Source organism: Equus caballus, chromosome 23, assembly GCF_041296265.1.
Source record: "Equus caballus isolate H_3958 breed thoroughbred chromosome 23, TB-T2T, whole genome shotgun sequence".
Classification (NCBI taxonomy): domain Eukaryota; kingdom Metazoa; phylum Chordata; class Mammalia; order Perissodactyla; family Equidae; genus Equus; species Equus caballus.
The window spans coordinates 19792938-19807119 of NC_091706.1; the positions used below are offsets into that span (position 1 = coordinate 19792938).

At 44.2% G+C, this 14182-nt stretch overlaps 1 protein-coding gene across 31 annotated transcripts in view; it reads right to left on the reverse strand.

Moving 5' to 3' along the window:
• Positions 1-14182, reverse strand: part of LOC138920313 (FERM domain-containing protein 3-like) — an 80450-nt gene that overhangs the window by 43537 nt on the left and 22731 nt on the right. For 12 of the 31 annotated variants that reach the window (XR_011431245.1, XR_011431256.1, XR_011431253.1 and 9 more), the window contains 3 exons: positions 12268-12437; positions 11515-11708; positions 11042-11382 (listed from right to left, as the gene is read on the reverse strand). The exons of 6 other annotated variants lie outside the window; for them this stretch is intronic. The gene's annotated coding sequence lies outside the window, so the exon portion shown is untranslated. Of the gene's footprint in view, positions 1-4077; positions 7382-8390; positions 8656-11041; positions 11383-11514; positions 11709-12267; positions 12454-14182 lie in introns of those variants that run through there. 13 more of the 31 variants (XR_011431248.1, XR_011431257.1, XR_011431255.1 and 10 more) reach the window with 6 other exon arrangements.

Below are 14182 nucleotides of genomic sequence, written 5' to 3' on the forward strand. Positions count from 1 at the left end.
TCTTGGTCTGTTTCTGTCTCCTTCCCTCCCTCCCCTTCTCTCTCTATATGAACACACACACATATGAAAAACATGCATACATTCCTGAATATTTGGGAATACATTTCATGCATCATGCACTTTCTCCTTGAATATTTCATTATTTATTTCTTAAGAAAAAGATATTCTTACATACAGCAGGTTATCCCCTTCAGCAAATTTAACATTGGCATAAAACTTTTAACTAATCTCCCATTCATATTCCACTTTTGACAATTTATTGAGTAATGTCCTTTGTGGGTTTTTTTCTTTCTTTTTTTGAGCCTCCTTTACAGGATTCAGGCTACAATCACAAACTGCATTACTTGTCATGTGTCTTCGGTCTCCTTTAATCTGGATCAGTTTCTCAGCCTGCCTAACAACAGGGCCACTTTTGAAGACCACGCTCAACGTGCCATTCTTATAATCCCCTCTCACCTGGAAATTTTTTCGGTGGAATTAACTTGCTCAGACTTTAAAGCATGTTTTCACAATTGCAAGTCCTGGGGACCTTAGGGGAAGTTAGGACCAGATGTGCTACTAAAAAACAATGCTAGAGGGGCTGGCCCGGTGGCTTGGTGGTTAAGTTCGGTGTGTTCTGCTTCACTGGCCTGGGTTCAGTTCCTGGGTCTGGACCTACACCACTTGTTGGCCATGCTGTGGTGATGACCCACACACAAAATAGAGGAAAACTGGCTGCTAATGTTAGCTCAGGGTAAATCTTCCTCAAGTAAAAAGATGATTGGTCACAGATGTTACCTCAGGGAGAATCTTTCTCAGCAAAAAAAAAAAAAAAAAAAAAAAAAAAGCCAGAGATGCAAAGATATGTGGAGGGATTTTACTGAACAGAGAACAGAGATGCCTCCTGCAGTACAGGTAGGGTATGTGAGAGTGGTGAGCTTGAAGTGTACCTTTCTTTTGGGAGGAGACGATGGTGAAGCTGTGGATGCAGGAGAAGACGAGTCAAAAAACAAGCTGTCGTTACTGGTAAACCCTCTCACATGGGATGGAAAGGACTGTCTACAGCCCAGACTGATTCTTCAGACTCAGCGAGGCAATGCAGGCAGGCAGAGGGAGGACATGACACAGGGCTTCATTTCAGCAGTTTAGCACTAAATAATGAAGCTGTAAAATTTATAACTATTAAATGACTAGCTAGCATGGGGAGATGAAATAAATACATGTACACCATCAATAAAAATGACACTATTGTTTAAAAAGCTATAGAGATACCAATGGGAATTTTGGTGAAAAGACAGAAAGTAGAAGCGAAAAAAACCATAAAATCTTTAATGGAAGAAGTAACCATAGGTGTGATTAAGACACAGGAGCCAGCCCAATGGACTACTGGTTAAGTTCTGCATGCTCTGCTTCGGCAGCCTGAGCTCAGTTCTTGGGTGCAGATCTACACCAGTTGTCAGTGGCCATGCTGTGGTGGTGTCCCACATACAAAACAGAAGACGACTGGCACAGGTGTTAGCTCAGGGCGAACCTTTCTCAGCAAAAACAAACAAACAAAAACCAACAAGTATTGTTAAATATAATGACATTTATGCTCACTAGAATTTATGCTAAAGAGAAGCCCACTCTCTAAATTAAGATGAGTTTGGTCCTGTGGGTCGTGGTCCAGCACAACTGCTCTGTAAAATTAAGTAAAAATTAAAAATGTTTCAGGGAAAGAGGAGATTTGGCAGAGAGAAGAGAGAGGGAGCAGCGGGGTGAGACACTGTTTGGGTGGAGGGGGCTAGATTTGAGAACCCTTAGGGGCTGAACAGCCTAAGAGGGATTTGGGGGGAAAAAGTACTACTAAAGATTTTCAAGTTGTTTGCCGTGGGTTCACGGGTGAGCCATGCCCTTGTCTCCCTCTTTGTCATGTTTTCTAATCATTGGTACAGGCTACTCTGCTCTCTCATGCTTCTTGGTGAGAGTGGATTCTTTTGAGGAGATATTGGGGGTGGGGCTGCTGCTGAGTATATTTCTGGTTCCTACAGGTAAAAACACATTAAGTATCAGGGGAAGCTGTAGGTGAGGGCAGAGTAGATCTTGGGGGTGTAAATTCCTGGGCAAAGCAGACTTTCAAAGATGATGTGGGGTCCAATGGGAGATAATCAAGCAGTAAACGGTCTTAGGTAATAGCTGGGTAACAGGTAGAATAAATAGAAAATTTCACCAAGGTAAATATATGGTATGGTGAACGGGTGGAGTTGAAAGGTAGGTTGCAGGTATCTAAGGGGCCCTGGAGGTATGGACAGATCTGCTGGGCTGGATGGTGGGGAAAGGGTTGTGGGTTCATCTCTCTTGTGTTGTCCCCTCCCCTCCCCTCAAGAACCTTTGGTGTCTGTGCTAAAGCTCTGTGATGTGGGCCTGGAACTCTAGTCTAGAATGTGCACTCAATGCCCAGCTGCCTGAGGCAGCAATGCATTTCCCATGACCTGGACCACCTTCCCTGTCTGAGGAGCCTTACTGCACCATGGCTGAGCTCCAGCCCATCTTCCCAGGTATTCCCATCCTTGCCTTCATGGGTGGGATGGTGCTCATTCTTCTGTCATTGTGCTACCTAAAGAGAAATCCATGTTTCCCAATATTTTGGAAATAGAGATGTCAATCAGGAAAGTGAACCAGAGTCCCTCAGAGATATTAAATCTTTCTTTTCAAACAGGTGTGTTCAATGCTATTAATTTGCCTCTAAGTTCTGCTTCTGCTGCATCTCACAAATTTTGATGTCATATTTTAATTTTCATTTAGTTTAAAATATTTTTTTTTCTCTTGAGACTTCTTCCTTCACCTGCGTGTTATTAGTGTATTTAATCTCCAAACATTTTGGGATTTCCAGCTATCTTTCTGTAATTGATTTCTACTTTAATTCCACTATGGTCTGAAAACATACTTTGTATGATTCCTATTTCATATGTGTTGAAGTGTGTTTTGTGGCCCAGAATGTGCTCTATCTTGGTGAATGTTCCATGTGAGTTTGAGAAGAATGTGTATTCTGTTGCTGGAGGAAGTATTACACAAATGTCAATTAGATCAAGTTTATTGATGCCGCTGTTCAGGTCAACTATATCCACACTGATTTTCTGTCTGCTGAATCTGTCCATTTCTGAAAAAGAGGTGTTGAAGTCTCCAACGGTAACAGTGGAGTCACCTATTTCTCCTTGAAGTTCTACCAGTTTTTACCTCACATATTTTGAGACTCTGTTGTTAGATGTATATATGTTAAAGACTCTGTGTCTTCTTGGAGCACTGACCCTTTTGTTGTTATGTAATGCTCCTCTTTATCCCTGATAATTTTCCTTGTTCTGAAGTCTGCTTTGCTTGAAATTAACACAGTTACTCCTATTTTCTTTTGGTTAGTGTTAGCATGGTACATTTTCCTCTGTCCTTTTACTTTTAATGTATCTGTATTTGTATATGTAAAGTGGGTGTTTTGTAGACAACATATAATTGAACCTTGTTTTTTAATCCAGTCTGATAGTCTCTGTCTTTTAATTGGTGAACTTAGACCATTTACATTTAGTGACTTTTTAAAAGAATAGTTAGATTAATATCTACAATGTCTGTAACCATTTACTATTCATTTTATTCTTTTTCCTTCCCATTTTTTCTACCTTTTCTGGTTTTAAACAAGCATTTTATATGATTCCATTTTGTCTGTTCTCTTAGCATACTGATTACCCTTCTTTAAAAAAAATATTTCAGTGGTTGCCCTAGAGCTTGTAATATACATTTACAACTAATCTAAGTCCCATGAACATTGTTTTCATTCATTTCACTTATCCATACACTATAAACATGTAATACATCATCATCATTATTATTTTTATTAGGTCAATTGAGAATGAGAAAAATAAAGGTCCTATTTTACCTTCATTTATTCCTTTTTTCTCTTTCTTTCCTTTATGTAGATCCGAGTTATCATTTTCCTTCTCACTGAAGAATTGTTTTTAACATTTATTGCAGGGCAGGTCTGCTACTGACAAATTCCCTCAATTTTTGTTTGTCTAAGAAAGTTTTTATTTCTCTTTCACTTTTGAAGTATAATTTCACTAGATAAAAAAATTATAGGTTGATGGGTGTTTTTTCTTTCAGCTCTACATATTTCCCTCCACTCTCTTCTTGCTTGCATGGTTTATGATGAGAAAACCACAATTCTTATCCTTGTTCTTCTAGATCTAGAGTTGTTTATTTTCCTCTGGATTCTTTCAAGATTTTATCTTGTGATTTCTTACAGTTTGAATATGTCTAGGTATACAGTTTTTTAGTATTTATCTTGTTTTCTTCTGAGCTTCCACAATCTATGGCTAAACTATCATTAATTTCGGAAAATCCTTGGCCACTATTACTCCAAATATTTCTTCTGCTCTGATCTTTTTTCTCCTTCTGGTATTCCAAATACATGTACGTGAAACATTTTGAAACTGTCTCACAGTTCCTGGATATTCTGGGTTTTAAAATGTTTAACAACTCTTTTCCTCTTTGCATTTCAATTTGCAAAGTTTCTGTTGATATATATTCAAATTCATGTGTTCTTTCCTTGGCTATATGTGACCTACAGATGAGTCAATCAAAGGCATTCTTCATTTCTCTTACAGTGTTTTTGGTTTTTAACATTTCCTTTTGATTCATGCTTAAGAGTTTCCCTCTCTCTGCTTACATTCCTCATCTGTTCTTGTGTGCTGTCTACTTTTCCACTAGAGCCCCTAACATATTAATCATCATTATTTTAGATTCAACGTATGATAACTGCAAAAGCTGTGTCACATCTAAATGTAGATCTGGTGCTTGCTTTGTCTCTTCAGACCGATTTTTCTTGCATTTTACCATGCCTTGTAATATTTCGTTGAAAGCAGACATGATGTATTGGGTAATGGGAACTGAAGTAAATAGACCTTTAGTGTGAAGTTTTGTTCATCTGCCTAGGTGTTAGGGTGTGTTTAATATTTCCTGTAGCTGTACACGTCAGAGGCTTCGATTTCCTCTAGTGTCCTTGTTTCTGTCTTTCCTGGTGTCTTTAGGTTTCCCTAAATCTCATCCTTAAAGAGAGCCTATGCCTTGTAGCTCCTTCAGCCATGATCCTTTCACTTCACTGGTGTGCTGTGGATGTGGTGATAAGGTGTTGGAGGTGGGGATATGATTAAATCTCAGCCTTTTAGTAGGCCTGTGTCTCTGGGTTGTGATGTTCACAAGGGCTTCTGTTTTATTCTTCTTTCCACTCTTTATATGAGACAGCAAGGCTGGAGGGGGTTGTAGTTAGGTAATTCCTTTCTCCCATGTGGGATAAGGCTTGGTAGTTTTTGCCCTGCTAAGTAGGCTTCTGTTATGGAGAACATTCAAGGGATATTTCAACATGTTTTCGAAATGGTAACTTTCTCTCTCCCAACCCTCCCCCACCAGAAACATCAGAGTTTCTTCATGGCTCTTCACTGTGAGAACATGGTGGAGCTCCCAGTGGTAAAATCTGTGAATAAGCTGGGGGCCCCAATAAGAGAGTGACCCCAGGAGTTTCTCACTCTCATGCTAGCCCACACACATCCTTGAGGATTTGTCAAAGTGTCCCTTTAAGTGTTTCTACCACTTTATGACTCTAGCATTTCTGCTCCACATGAGCTGATCTCGACTGCAATTCACCCCGTCTGAAGATTCTGGGTAGTGGTTTGCCCTGTGACATCAATTCTCTGAAGGCTCCAAGAAAAGTAACTGATTTACAGTTTGTTCAGCTTTTTGCTTCTTCTAAAGACTGGAGAGACGACTCCAAAGCTCTTTAAAATGTCACAGCTGGAACCGGAAGCCACCTCTCAAAAAATGATTATTTACTTTCCCATTCCTCTTCCCACATTGCTAAATGAGTTTGGTTTGGTCAGAGAGACAACTAAAGAGGGAAGTCTGAGGACAGGATAGAATGTCATTCTTTTAGGGGAAGAGACTGGGCAGAACTAGGGGTTAGGGAGGACTAAGGTTTCCAACTGAAGCTCACAGACCATCTGGGTGTGGTGGAGGATTCCAGAATAAAACTCCATACAGTGATTTCATGGCCATGGATTGGGTTATTTAGAGAGTTTGGGATCTATGCAGGAGGACAGAGTTCCCAGCACTTGATCAGGAGTCACATTCCCATGTCAGGCATCACTCAACCAAGCCTCCCTTCATGTTGAGCAGGTCAGGAGAGCAGGGCTGAGCCTCTGAGTAGAGGCTGGAGTCTGAGCTCTGTCCAGGACACAGGGTCTATCTGAGGGAGCACAGTCGTGACTGTTGGCCTCAGAGTCTATGCCTTCCTTGAGCAGAGGACTTCTGACTCAGAATATCAAGTGTCAACCTCATAGACAAAAATCCTTCTTTGAGTTTTTCAAATAAAGAAAAATTGAAAATATTTTAACACCTTTAAAAATTACTTGAAGGAAGGAACACAAAGTTCTATTAATTAAGGTAGAGAGTCATGTTTTTCTTGGATAATGGATATCTGAGTTTCCTAGAGAGAGAAGGGAAAGAAATGAGCCCTAGCCCCCAATGCTTTTCTTTTTGTTCTCAGCGTAAGGGCAGAGCCAAGAGAAGGAAAGGTGGAACATCGAGAGGTAAGGTTCTGCTTATTCCACCGGAGCTCTCCAAGGGTGACCCTTCCCATCCTTTCCATGAGGTCTCAGGTCCATGATCTCTGAGGATGTCAGTTGCTAGATACAGTCCCTCTCAGGAAACACAGCCCTCAGAGGAGAGGCTCATAGGAAAGCAGTAAGAACCAGAAACACTTCTCAGATTCCTGCTCAGCCCATCCCCGGGCATGAAGCAGTGATGGACCTGGGCAATGGGTGTTGACCAACAGGTGGCCTTGTGAGATGTCGAGAGTCAGAACTTCTGTCTCCTGACCTTGTGAAAGTACTTTGACTTCTTGGATGACCAGATTCCTCTGTGAGGTAACCACTGACCTATGTTCCTCACAGGGTGGTTTTGAGCACCTCTTGGCATTATATATACACACACACATATATACACATACATGAAAACCCTTTGTGAATGATAAAGCAACATACATATGTGAGCCTTGTTATTAACATTAACCATGTGATCTTGAATCCTAATTCTTGTGGATCTCCAAGTCCAATCTACCAAGGGTACCATAAAGGACATTCTACTCTGCCTCCTGAAAGAGCCCTTTTCTTCTATCTTCATCCTTCTCCTGGTTTCCCAGGTTGGAGAGACTGCCAGAGCAAAGTAGAGGAGGCAAGTAAGGTGCTTTCTCTTCTGCAAAGGTGACTAAACATAACCCTTCTTTCCTGCATCCCTCTTTCTAGCAGAGTCTGTGAATTTCTAGGACCTCAGTGAAGCCTGGGATTGTCATGGGAGGGAAAATCCTGAGTCAGAATGTGAAAGCCTTTGGGAGAAGGAAGCAAGTTACATTGTGAGATCAAGCAAGTGAGGAAATGTGAAAGGACAGTATACACTGGGCGCCCTGACGTCTGCCAGACCTGCCAGGTCCCATACATTTGTTCTGGTTCTGGCTGCAGCTTTGTACCTCCTGTCTCCTGCAGTCCCCTGGGCCAGCATCATGATATCTTCTGCCTTCATCAACTGTTATGTCTAGACTCATTCCGTGAGTTGTGTAATACTGCAACTGCTGAGTCAAGTGGCTGAAGTGCCTGGAGGCCCTGGAAGATACTCCTCCCTCTATGTCCCCTTTGGCTTCCACAGCTTCTGTGACTGAGTCATTTTCACTCCATCCTCTGCCTTCTCAGCAGTCCCTCTAGGAGACCTAACACTAGCCCCTCTACCTGAGCCTTCCTCACCCACCCGCATTCTCTAACCTAACCTAATGACACCCTTAGCTGACTTTCTTTCACCCTCACCATCAGGTCTCTCTATGCCACCAGAGCCTTTCCTCCCTTGGATTCCAAATTCCCAGACTATTCCCCACACCAGCCCCTGCCTTTCCTCCTCTCCTACCACATGACACTCAGACAGTGGATCCTGTTCTCCAATTAAAGCCACTTTATCTCTACATACCATCTTCTCTCTTGATCACACCCTTTCCCGAGATATCAACCCTTTACCAGATTTGTCCCAGACAAGGAATCCCACTGACTGATTGGCCTGTCATCACACACCACCAATCCTGTTTCACAACCACCACACTGCCCATTAACTGTAACTCAATCTAAATTGATTTCCATCCTATTGAGGCCTGTTCCAGAGAAGTCATCTCCAGATAGCCCTGGTAGGTTGTCCACTTGTCCCAACTATCAGAGGTCCTGACCACTCAAGCCTGTCAATTTCAGAATCCAGTTGCTGGCAGGCTCACGTTAAGAATATGTTGTTTCCCACATTATCACACTGAATGTCCCTCACCAAAAATATCAGTTCCCCAAAATTCTAAACCATCATACCTTAAAAAACAGCTCCTAAGTGAGATAAAGTTTCAACTGGAGAGTGAGGAGCATAGCCAGGCTCAAGACATGTCCTTTATTTCAGATAGCTTGCCTTCTCAGTCCTCCCTGACTCAGTCCCAGAGCATTTCCAGTGGGGACACGGGAGTTTCCCAGGTGCTGCACGTCCACCTGGAGAACACCGGGATCAGCATGGAGCAGCAGTAGGAGCCCTGGGTTTCTAAGTGTGTGTCATGGAAGTTCCCGAATAAGAATTTCTCATCAGCTGCAAAGAGAGTGAGGCCTGTGAAAGCTCCAAAGCAGGAGAATGTGGAAGTGAGGACTCAGGAGTAGGGACATCTAAAGCCAGAAAGAAGAGCCACTCTATCGAGGACAGAGAATTAGAGGGCACTTCCCCATCTCTGTCACAGAATGAACAGTTTCCTCCTGAAGGTTACCTCAGAAAAAAGAGGAGGCAATTTCTTTTCAATGGATCAATTCCAAGAGAAAAATCATAGGGCAGCAAAGTCCCCAGCAAAAACCCAAGTTCATGTCAACCTTTGTGCAACATGAACACCCAGCTGAAAGCACAGCTCTCTCTGTGAGCTGTGGGCCTCCTGAAGCTCATGAACTCATGGCAACCAAGGGGAAGATCCTAGAAGAGAAACTGGCATGTGGGTACAAACCTGAGGCCATGGAGTTAAGTCAGCAGAAGGAGGAACTGCAGACCCAGTAGAGCCTGACAAGGGACATCCCGCCAACTACGGGGCTCTCTCTGACTCCCAGCCAGGGGAATGGGCAAGGACCACATCCTACAGCCAAGACCCCGCCTCTGCTGACCAGAGTAGTTTATAAGTGTTAGCCAGAACAGAGACAGGATCGGACATCCCTGGAAAGTTGGAGCCTTCAAGGATCAGTATTTATGCCAGAGTCAACCTCCTTCCCCGCCTTCCAGGGAGTCTATGCCCCATCCAAGCCCCAGCTGCATGCATCAGGTATGCCAGGTCCCTCCGGTCACCGCCACCCCTGAGGAAGGCACTGGGTTCAGGGATTTGACTCTTCTATTCAAACAGAAAACGCTTCTCCAACACTTTCAGGGAGGAAAAATGTCCCCAAAGAAATCATTCAGTCCTTGTTGAGAAAGCCTCACAGTTTTCATGAGAACACATCCTCTGATGAGAACAATGGTTAGCCACAATCAAGAAAACTGATCCTCAATTTTTTCTGCTAACAGAGAGTGGTGTTCTCTGCATCATGCACTGGGCATGTAGGTTTGGGGTACTCTGGGGCTTGTGCTCAGGGAAAGGAACGAGGAGGTCAGCTCTAACTGATTGCCTCTTTTGGTTTCTAAAAGATGACCAGTCCCTTGTAGGGGACCTGACAGTGGCCGTCTCACTTTTATCCTGGGTCCTTTATTTGACCCAGCTCAGATGTCCTCTATTTAAAACACTTTATTCTTTCATAAAATGTACAAAAAGCTTACTCTAAAAACTTTAGTCCTTTTCAAAGTGGGCAAAACCCTTCAAGTCCAGAACTTGGCACTTGGCTCAACCTGTCTTTCCATCTGCTCCCTCACTATCCTGAACTATACACAGCGGCAGGGTGGGATGCTTTCCTCTGGAATAATACAGCCAGAATTCCCCCTTGTGGCTTCAGAAAGTTTTGGAATTGGAAGTGTGGAGGTGGTTGGGCCCTGGGGTGAGTGGTAGGGGGAAATGTTGCTCTTGGATCTCTTGGTAAGGAATAAATGTCACCTGTTCCTAAGAGTCCTTCTCTCCCTCAGGAAATCTGGGGTGTGGGCCATGTCTCTACTCCTCACCTGACCCTGATGAAAATGCGGAGCAGTTCACCTTTCCCCTTCCTCTACCTTCCCAGAACAGTAGGGAGAATGGAACTTGTAGCTCTGAAAAGGATCAGAGATACGAATATTTTCCTGAAAACAGCGGCTTATTTTCATTTAGAAAAAGTTGCTGACTCCAGAGACTCTCACAGGTGGGCAGTCAATGGGGGGCTGTGTATGGATGGGTTTTGCGATTGTGGACACTGGAGTGGCCAGGGCAGGGTCTAGGAACTGGGTGGGTCCTGCTGAAGAGTCTGTTAAACGTAGGGTGTTAATCTGTCTAGAAGGTATATTTTGAGATCTACAAAGAGGTCTCCTAGCTTGTGAGGGACGCTGAAGATCAGGAAGAGCCGCCCCTCAGGTAAACCTCTTCAGGAGGCCTAGCTTGATAGCAGTATTGCAAGACCAAGAGGGCAGCTGGCCATCTCTGAAGGAATGGTCATCGGGCAGCCACCCAGGATATGGGGGGAAAAGAAACAGAGAGTAAAGAAAATGCAACGGTGGAGTGAATGTGAAAGGAAGAAAAAAAAGGAGAAGGGGAAGAATGAGCTCATCATCATTCTTCATGACCCCATCCTGGCCATGCACTCCACCCAACACTACCTAGGCCTTGCCTCCTGGAGACTGATCTGGGCTTAGTGGAGCAGAATGCTACCACTGCAGCATAAAAGGATGGGGGATAGTCTTTGAGCAGGAAGACAGTTTCTCCAGGGAGACTGTCAGAGAGGGTGTCCTCCTATTTGCTGCCCGCCTTCCCAGCCATGCTATATCTTACACCAAGGTTACAGTAACTTAGGGGTGTATCTATTTCTATGTAATGGATACCCCAAAATTTTGTGTCTTAAAAAAACACATATTTATTAACTCACAGTTTTTCTGGGTCAGGAGTCCAGGTAAGGCCTACCTGGGTTCCCTGCTCCAGGGTCTCTCACAAGGCTGCAATTAAGGTATCAGCTGGGGCTGGGGTCTCATCTGAAGGCTCAACTGGAGAAGGACATAGTTCTGAGCTCACTTATATAGCTGTTGGCAGGATGCAGCTCCTCAAGGCCTGTTGGACTGAGATCCTCAATTCCTGGTGGCTGTGGGCTGGAGTTGGCTGGAGGCAACCCTCAGTTCCTTGTCCTGTGGGCCTCTCCAACACGGAAGCTTGCTTCACCAAAGCCAGGAGAGAGTCTGACAGCAAGATAGAAGTCACAATCTTTTGTAAACTAATAATGAAAATGACATCCCATCACCTTTCCCTTATTCTATTAGTCAGAAGCAAATCACTAAGTCCAGCCTACTCTCAAGGGGAGGGGTAATTACCCAAAGGTGTGAATATCAGGAGGCGGGGATCATTGGAACATTCTTAGACGTCTTCCTAACACCAGGGTTTCTTCTCGGACACCCCACTCAGTTCACTGAAGCAAAAGTGGCCAAAGGTGCCAAGTGGATCCTTGTTCTCATCCATATCCATGTCTTCAAGGTCAAAGCTGCTTAAGAGCTGAGTGGAGTGGTGGCTGAAAAACGTCAAAGAGGTTGGAGCATCCAAAGAAGGAGAAAAAGGTGGCATGGAGGTAGAGGTGGTGTGGGGTCATCATGAATGCTAAAGTGAAAGGAGCCCTTAGAACCACCTGACTCATCACTGCCAGTATTCAGACTTAGAGCGGAGGAAAAGCTAGGTGCAATATGGCTCACCCTGGCTCCATCTCAGTCTCTCCACTCTGCTCTAGCTCCCAGACAACAAGCCTAAAGAAGCAACCTTCAGCTCCTGCAGAGACAGCCAGGCTTATAGAGGAAGCAAACCCTACAGGTTGCATTTAAACCCAACAGGTTTAATTTCTGCTCTTATTAATATATTTAATATAACATATCCATCATTTCAAATTTGATCCTCACAGTTTGAACATCAGAATGACTCACACAATCGACGGCAAAGCCAGTACTAGGGAACTCAGAACATGTCACTCCCATTCTGGGATGCTTTCCATCTACCCACGGCCCAAGGACTTCTAACCAAGGGGAGGTGGTGGCCCAAAGGGGCTGATGTACTGGCTAGGGTCACATAACAAGTCACACCTGGTGCCCAGATACTTGCTTCCATTCAGAGAAACACTGGATGAGACGAGACAGAATTTGCACACTCAGCACATCTAGGAAGTGACCTGTCCAAATAGCACTGTCCATGAGTGATCCCATACTCTTGTTCTGCTTCCAGGACTGTTTTCCTTGTTCCCAGACTCCTGTTCCTGTGGAAAAGCAGGACTGTAATCAAAAGAAGGACAGTTTATCAGCTGAACAGTAATTGGAGAGATGAGGATCAATTTCTCTAGAAAAAGGTTTCATGTGCTTGGTTCCCACATCCAGGGATCACAGCATTGTGCAATTTCAGGGGGGTCTCATTTACATATTTCGTGGTGCCTGAAGAATTATCACTGACATAGAATGCAATGGTAATAGGCTACCTGAATTTTTACAGCCTCAAGCCCACACTCCAAATCTAACGTCAGGACAAACAAAATGCATGAATTGACTGGTAACTTAACATGGGTTGGGCAGGAACCCCAGATCCCAGGTTCAGGCATTGTGAATTTCTCCTGTGCCAGGTGTTGCCTAAGGGAATCAGCTTCCTTGAGGCAGCTTTAGTGGGGATTAACACTGAGAACTGTGCCCCCATTTGCAGTCACAATGAAGGGGCCCAGACTATGAGAAGGGGCTCTTCTCTTGAGCGCTTTCTTCTAGAACTTCCATTAGCTCTGGATCAGAGCCTTAAATTAGGCTATTTTCCTGGGGTTACAAGGACATATTCAGTTTTCATTAAGGAGGCCAAGTAGCAGCTCAGAGACTTCTGGAGGCTGCCTTCTTATCTCCCATGAGAGTGAGGGTCTCTTCCTTCCTTCTAGGGGCAGCAGGGGGCAGGGAAGGAACTGACTATTATGCAAGTTTAACAATGCTTCACTGTGGGAGGGCATTGGGCTGACAATGACAAGAGGGGGCAATATTCCTCTAGTGATTCTTGCCCAGCTTGAGGCAACTTTCATTTGAAACAGGATAATTTACCAAGCTATTGATTGCTGTTTCTACTCCCTGCCAGAGTGGCTCCAGAAGGAATAAATGTTATCTTTCCCCTTTTGTCTTACAGGAAGTTCTGGGCTTCTGGTCTCAGGGGTTATTAATGGCTTTCATGTTTCCTGACCCCAAAAAGAAGTTGTGATGCACCTGTTCTACAGTCCTGTCCAGGCCGTCATGTGGGAGGAGGAGTTAGCTGGGTGTCCCCAGGAAAGAGGAGATAGGGGTTGACACAAAGTGTTGGGTGAAAGGAGAGTAGCCTAAAGGTAACAGCGGCTCCAATGCCTTGAGAGTAAAAATGCAGAGATGAGTCCCTTAAGTGGATGGGTTCTGTGTGGAAGCCCTCTAGGAGACAGCACAGGTTTAACAGGATCAAGTGATGTTGCTGAGATGACTAATCATCAAGCACCATCACCCTGAGAGTTGCAACAGACACTGCATCGCTCACACTTGGCACAGAGGCTGTGCAGCCAGTGACCTATTAATGGGCCAGATGGGCTTTAGACAATGAACATCCCAGGGGCAACCCAGATGGACCCAATATCACAGGCTCTTTCCTACATATTTGTTTCACAGTGAATATTAAACTAAATAGGCAAAAGGCTCCCAGTAAGGACCAATAATGGCTATCTTCTTACTCCTTAAAATGGGGCTTTGAGCCAGATTTAATTTAATTTAGATTAAGTACTGCTTGTTGCACTTCAATGTTGCGGAACAATGTTATGCTGTTTTTTGTGAGGAAGATTGCCCCTGAGCTAACATCTGTGCCAATCTTCCTCTATTTGATGTGGGATGCCACCACAGCATGGCTTGATGAGTGGTGCTAGGTCCACACCTGGGATCCGAACCTGTGAATCCTGGGCTGCTGAAGGAGAGCACTCGAATTTAACCACTAAGCCCCTGGGCCGGCCCAAAGTTATGCTTT